An 8,179-nucleotide genomic window follows, 5' to 3' on the forward strand; every position below is an offset into this window, starting at 1 on the left:
AAGTCAGAATTCTAAATATGGATCTGAGAATAAGTGTAAAAGGATTAGAGGTCTTTGTCCCATGAAGAGTGAACCCACATGCCAGCATGCCCTTTCAGAGCAAGCATCAACTGATCAAAGTAACATCTACTAGCTTGTAAATATGCTAATCTTCTTGTTTACACAAGTGTCAGCACTGGCTTTACATCACAAAGGACTCATACAGTTGAAGATTAATTACTTCCAACACTGAAATAGTGTGTAAATACTCGGTTCACCAGAGCCCTACCTATTGCTGTATTTGCACAGTTCAAGAGAGGTGGGCATTGCTAAGACAGATCATTCAGAAACACACAAGTGTCAGATCTTCAACTTTATATAGACTTTTTACAAGATGGTGGTTTGTTTTGGTTTTATTATGTAGTGGGAATTATGCAGGTTTAGACTCCATGCTGCACATGCTAGATGGGAAATATTTTTGCAATTTTGTATTAATTCTATTTCTGAGTACCAATATCCCCCAAAAACATGAGTTGTGCCTTCAGCTTTTACGCTTCTATGTGATTACAAAGTAGTTAAAGGTTTCAGAGTAGCAGCCATGTTAGTCTGTATCCGCAAAAAGAACAGGAGTACTTGTGGCACCTTACAGACTAAGGCCATGGCTACGCTCACACTTTGCAGCGCTGCAACTTTTGCTCTCAGGGGTGTGAAAAAACACCCCCCTGAGCGCTGCAAGATACAGCGCTGTAAAGCCTCGGTGTAATCAGGGCGGCAAGCTACACCCGTAAAGGATGTGGTTTACATGCAGCGCTGGAAGAGCTCTCTCCCAGCGCTGCTGCTCTGACTACACTCACACTTCAACGCGCTGCCGCGGCAGCGTTTTGAAATTCCAAATGTAGCCATACCCTAAGAAATTTATTTGAGCATAAGCTTTTGTGGGCTACAGCTGCTCTTTTGGATGCATGGAGTGGAAATACAGTAGGAAGATATATTTTCCCGCACACACACACAGAACATGAAACAATGTGTGTTACCATACACACTCTAATGAGAGTGATCAGTTAAGGTGAGCTATTACCAGCAGGAGAGAGAGAAACTTTTTGTAGTGGTAATCAAAACAGTCCGTTTGAAGCAGTTGACAAGAAGGTGTGAGGAACAGTGGGATGGGGATGGGGGGAAAATAGTTTTACTTTGTGTAATGACCCATCCACTCCGAGTCTTTATTTAAGCCTAATTTAATGGTGTCCATTTTGCAAATTAATTCCAATTCAGCAGTCTCTCACTGGAGTCTGTTTTTGAAGTTTGTTTGGTTGTAATATTGTGACTTTTAAGTCTGTAATGGAGTGACCAGGGAGATTGAAGTGTTCTCCGACTAGTTTTTGAATGTTATAATTCTTAGTCTGATTTGTGTCCATTTATTCTTTTACATAGAGACTGTCCGGTTTGACCAATGTACATGGCAGAGGGGCATTGCTGGCACATGATGGCATATCTCACATTGGGAGATGTGCAGGTGAATGAGCCTCTGATGGTGTGGCTGATGTGATTAGGTCCTATGATGATGTCCCCTGAATAGATATGTGGACAGAGTTGGCAACGGGCTTTGTTGCAAGGATAGGTTCCTGGGTTAGTGTTTTTGTTGTGTGGTGTGTGGTTGCTGGTGAGTATTTGCTTCAGGTTGGGGGGCTGTCTGTAAGCAAGGACTGGCCTGTCTCCCAAGATCTTTGAGAGTGATGGATCGTCCTTCAGGATAGGTTGTAGACCCTTGATGATGCACTGGAGAGGTTTTAGTTGGGGGCTGAAGGTGACGGCTAGTAGCCTTCTGTTACTTTCTTTATTGGGTCTTTCCTGTGGTAGGTGACTTCTGGGTACTCTTCTGGCTCTGTCAATCTGTTTCTTCTCTTCAGCAGGTGGGTATTGTAGTTGTAAGAATGCTTGATATATTGTAGGTGTTTGTCTGTCTGAGGGGTTGGAGCAAATGCGACTGTATCATAGAGCGTGGCTGTAGACAATGGATCGTGTGGTGTGGTCTGCATGAAAGCTGGAGGCATGTAGTTAAGTGTAGCAGTCAGTAGATTTCCGGTACAGGGTAGTGTTTATGTGACCATCGCTTATTAGCACTGTAGTGTCCAGGAAGTGGATCTCTTGTGTGGACTGGTCCAGGCTGAGGTTGATGGTGGGGCGGAAATTGTTGAAATCATGGCGGAATTCCTCAAGGGCTTCTTTTCCATGGGTCCAGATGATGAAGATGTCATCAATGTAATGCAAGTAGAGCAGGGGCGTTAGGGGATGAGAGCTGAGGAAGCGTTGTTCTAAGTCAGGCATAAAAATGTTGGCATACTGTGGGGCCATGCGGGTACCCATAGCAGTGTCGCTGATTTGAAGGTATATGTTGTTAAAGTATTTAAAGGTCCTTTTTCACGTACTGGGTTAATATTATTTGGCAGCATTATAGTGACTTAGTCCCCTTCCAGTCTGTTGGCTTCTTTACAAACCAGCTTTCATATCTGGTTGCTAAATGCCCTTTTCTAAATACTGTTTTTAAGAGCACTGCAAAAACCATGCTGGTGGCATAAAACACATCAATTTGCTATGTGAGACATCCAGAAATCTGCATTCTTTTATAAAACAAGTTCACCCCAAAGTGCCTAGGTACTTCAGCAGTCTCAGCTCAGTACCTAATGTTCTGTTCTCTATATGCTGCAACCTGGAAGAACCCTAGGGTGAATTGGAAGGAGAGACAGTTACAGACAGAACTCAGAATGTCCATGGTTTGGAGAATTGAAGCCACTATCTTTTTATTCTTTTTAACAAATGTCTGTATATTAGTTTCCTGTCCTTTTAACAGGAGAAAAAAAAAGGGGGCAAACACTCTTATAATTTATGTCACTGATGCTATGAAACATCATTCTGGCTCCTTCCAATGTGAAGTCACAGTTCTGTTCTCCACCCATGTGTATATGAGATGGACAAAGTGATTGCCACTAGGAAAAAAAAAATTGCCGATAAATATCACCAAATACACAGTTATTTCTTGTTTCTTGTTTTTTATTCTGAGTACAGAGAAAGAAACATGGTAGGTGAGATACCACTGGGTGCTACCAGTTCTCAAATACTAACATTTGAAGGACAGACTGTAGTAAATGAGTGTAATTTGGGGATTTAATGATGAGGGAAATAGTGTCTAAGTAAAAAGAGGCACAGAAATGGTTTTAACACAAAATGCTAAACCAGAAGGAATGGCATTTCATGGTGGCCTTTGCTCTTGCAGGTAACCAAATCTTGAATTTTTCCTCCTAAAATGTTTAACCTTTTTCATCACAGCAATTACCTCACCCACTCACCTTGACTAAAGTCACTCAGGGTAACTGGTTGCCCTGAGACTTTCACCTCATCCAGTTTTAACTGCCAATTATTTGTATCAGTACATATACAATCCTCCACTTTTCTGAAACAACCATGCATGCCATGCACCCCTGCTGGCACTAGGAGGTGCTCTTAGAGCAAAGTGGCCCTCACAACTCTGCTGAGATTGAAGTGGGGTCACCTCTAAACTGATCCCAGCTTGGATATAAGGAATCCCAACTCACCCCGGAACTCAGTTGTCTCCACTGAGTCACCAGTCCACTTGGTACTGAACATTTGTAACAGGCCAGTTTAAATGCTACCATGTTCAACTGGGAAGATGCTGTTGCAGTGTTTTGCTCGGCGCACAGCTCATGCATTGGCTCTATGTATCTCCTGGGTGTGAGCAACAATATTTAGATTGGTAACTAAGGCTAGTGTGGTTAAAACAATATGCTCAATCTCACGTTTGCATATGGCAACATGATCACCAGATTAATTGCTTATTACAGTGTGTTGCTCTTAAGTAAGTTCACAGTAATAATAGTAATAAAAAGACTAAAGAGAACCATTATTAGCATAGTTATTATATGACTATTGGTGAGGTTGATTGATACACAAAATGCTGTTAAACAAGAAAGATATGTTTGACATTGCTTAAGAACAGCTACGTTATTGCTTCATATCTTTTTTGTTTTTAATCTCATTTCATCTGTGTTCCAAAAATACGAAAACCAGTAATTATTCCATTAGATTTATCAATACATGTTAGTTAAAGATAAAGAGAGAATTTCATTTCTAAAATGTGAGTAAACCCAGTAGCCTTTATCAGCCTAAATGCTTTGGTCAAACTGAATCGGTCTATTAATCTCCATTGCATGAGGAAAGCAGACAATAATAACTTACTGGTTTAGTCATAATCCTTTCAGTAGCCCAGATTGTTGTTGCAAATTTGTTAGAAATCTGCTAACGTTCACCGCACAACAGCGCAACACCTGAAGCAATAACATGGGTGGAGCCATGTAAAAGAACATTGTGATATTACTGTACAGCATTAGCTTGACAATGCCAAGGCAAAGGAACACAGAACAATGTCATGCAAAACAAATAGAGATGTCTTGTCTTGTTATGCCAATGAATAGGTAATTCAATCTTCAGACAGAGATGTAATGTGAAAATTTTCAAGTGCTAAAAGCTGAAAAAAAATGATCATACAGCAACATTTGTTTTACAGGCTTGCCTAATACCCTTTTGTAGGATCAACACCATCGACTTAGAAGCACTTCTGTCTGAAATGTATTATTTCACTTTATTTTTTTTTTCAGTTTTCTTTACTTTGAGCAGGTGACACTTGGTTAGTTTCACCATTTCCCCTGCTCAGTCAGTCACTTGCCCTGTTAGCATGGTCCTTTCACAAGCAACTGGGAAGACAAATATTTAAAAGAATAGGAAAAAGTTTGTGAAACCACAAATGTTGGCAAGGGGACAGAGGAGCAGGTGTTGCATTTGAAATTACCTTTAACTCATGTTTTGAAATTAACTAGTTTCCAGTTGACTGCATCCTATTAAATATTTTAGTTTAAGACGCTAAACCACACTGATCCTAACTTTGCCACCAGTTGCTGCCATATAACCTGGTTGCAAGTTTGATATAATAAGTAGACCATATGACATAAATAAATCTGTTTTCAGAGAAATATTCAAGCAACCAAATAAGCATCCTAGCCACTTGAAAGAAACAAGGTAGGACGTAAATAGTTTTATTAGCATGATTCCTTTAACCCTCCACCGCCCCATCCCCCACCCCAAAAAAGGGTATGTTCTGCTCACTTAATGTTAGTCATCACATTTTCATGAATCTCCACTATGAAGACTAATGGGCAAACTGAAATTTAGAACTATTGACCTTTAACACAAAATGGCCATAGGTGTTCCCACAGCTGTTAAATAAACCCATGTTTATGGAGCCATAAATGTAGTGCAGGTGAGGATTTCAGTGATGTAATAACAACGTCCATTACTGCACAGTTTGTCATTTATACAACAGTGTACCATCACTGGTGAATATTGTTTTACAACAACAGCACAGGTTCATAGGATTAAATCACTTTCTTCGTTTATGAGTCATTTGACCTTTAGCCTTTCAGAGGCAGATCAAACCACTTCTGAGGGCCCATTCTTTTAACAGTGGAGCAAAGCAGTTGGTTAGATAGCTCGAAGCTTGGTATGTGCCCCTAGGGTTTCACAAACAACTGTCCTAGATCTTTTTATAAGATAATCTTAACGTAATCATGTAGCCACAAATTATTGTGTAAATTCCCAATTAAAAACATAAAATAGGAGCTGTAAATCTCGACACCACTGCCACCTTCTTGAGAGCTGAATGCAGTTTAAAAATTGGTAGCAAACTCTTTTGCATTATTATTTCAACACTTTAATGAGCCCACAGCAAAACAGCTCACTTGATTTATGAGCATATTGCAGCGCAACAGGAAAACTGAATCTATTTAAAATTTTAGCTTAAACAGCAATGAAGACCACACCACAAATAAGTACTCCACCCTCCTTGCAGGACTATGCTTGTAAAATCAGCATTCAGTTGGCATGCTTCCACACCCTGCCTTGTCCTATTTGAAATTAAAACAGTAGCATACTCTCATTGGAAGTTTTTGTTTTGTTTTGTTAAATACTAGTTAGACAAACAGTCATTAAATGGCCTGATTCAACACCCATTTAAGTCAGTCAGGGAGCCTTTATATTTACTTCAGTGAGCTTTGGATCAGGCCCCAGTTGCAGATGTTATACCAAGCCAGTTTGTAGGAAATAATGCTGCCAATCTCTCCACCAACAAGAAACAGAGGCCTAGTCTATGCTAGAAGTGATTTGCCGGTAGAGCTATATGGGGACAGCTCTACCAGTAAACCCTTCTGGTGAAGTGCAAGTGTGCTTTTGCTGGTAAAACTTTTGCCAGTATAACAATTAGAGGGTTGGGGAGACAGCTTGTTGCTTTTTAATGGCATTTTTATAGAAGCAAATGCACTAGTGTAGTTGCATTTGTAAATATCAGCCCGGCCTTAGTCCAGCTGAGGGGTAATAACTGGCCATGAATGCTGGTCTCCTCATCTGGAAATGAAATTTCAAGCTATTTGAAGTGTAGCTACTGATCAAAGATGATGTGTGTTGCTTTCACCACCCCCACCACCCATATTGCAGTCCCTCCTATATTTTTTTTCCCTAAGAAATCATTCTCCCATAGCTAAAGAAATCAGCTCTACAATCCATAGATTCATAGTTTCCAAGTCCAGAATGGACTATTGTGATCATCTGTGGTATGACACAAGCCACAGAACTTCCCAAAGTAATTTCTAGAACAGATCTTTTTTAAAAAAAAATCTTGATTTTAAAAATTGTCAGTGATGATGAATCCACCACAAATGTTTCCAGTGGCTGATTATGCTAACCATTAAAAATGTACACCTTATTTTAGCCTGAATTTGTCTAGCGTCACCTTCCAGCCATTGGATCATGTTGTTCATGTCTCTGATCAGTTGAAGAGCCCATTATTAAATATTTATTTCCCATGTAGATACTTAGAGACTGTAATCAAGCCACCTCTTAACCTTATTTTTTGTAAGCTAAATGGATTGAGCTCTGTGAGTCTATTACATAAGGCAGTTTTTCTAATCCTTGAATCATTCTCATGGCTCTTCTCTAAACCCTCTCCAATTTATCAACTTTCTTCTTGAATTGTACGCACCAGAACTGGACACTGTGTTCCTGCAGAGATCACACCAGTGCCAGATACAGAGGTGTAAAATAACCTCTCTACTCTTACTCAAGATTCCCCTGTTTATGCATCCCAGGGTTGCATTTGCTTTTTTGGCCCCAGCATCAAACTGGGAGCTCTTGTTCAACTGATTGTCCACCACCACCCCCAAATCTTTTTCAGGGTTCAGATCAGTGCAGGATCAGGCTTGTGTAGTAAAACGACTCCAAAACTTGTTTCCTACACACACACACACACACACACACACACACACACACACACACACACTCCCCATAAATTTTCCTCCACCATGACTGCCAGAAGCATGACCAACAATACTTTATAGGTCGCTCACACACACAATCCCAACAATTAATTAAAACCTTTTAAAGTGCTCTGCAAATACAAATGGCAACTGCCTCACCCTATTTCAGATAGTAATCAACTAATGCAACCTCTACTTTTCTCCTCCATACACTCCACATTTTTCCATACTCACTGATATACTGTGGTGAGCTAGACAATAGATACTTTGCTAAACATGTCTTTGATATCTACATAATCTTTTAAAATCTATATCATTAACTTGGGCCTTTCTCAAGTTGCTGCCCCAACACTGCCAGCACATCATGATCTGGAAAGAGATATTTATTGTTCTGAGTACATGACGCTCTTATGCAACTAGTGAAGCTGAAAAATTATGCTCAGTTACACTTAACACAGTCACATTGGCTTCTGTTTCCCTCCAGTATCTACTGTAAAAAAGACTAAATCAAGGATTTACAGCTGTTCCCTTCTTGCAATCTAACATCCCTCCTGAAAGGTCCACACTGATAACCCTAAACCTTGTGGTTTGGCAGGTGCAACTGAATGGAGCTGATGACCACCCTAATACTAGGCAGATGTATTATTATCCTCTAATTATAAGTCCTTCCTCTGATCAAATTTTCCTCAATTAAAAACAAAGCCATCCTCACCTCTGAGGTCAGATGGCACTGGGCTACGCTGGTATGTAGGACTGGAGCTCTGTGCAGGCAAACCCAAAGTTCTGAAGATCAAGAAAAGTGGGAGACTTAGTACAGATTATAT

This window comes from Gopherus evgoodei, chromosome 12, assembly GCF_007399415.2.
Source record: "Gopherus evgoodei ecotype Sinaloan lineage chromosome 12, rGopEvg1_v1.p, whole genome shotgun sequence".
Classification (NCBI taxonomy): domain Eukaryota; kingdom Metazoa; phylum Chordata; order Testudines; family Testudinidae; genus Gopherus; species Gopherus evgoodei.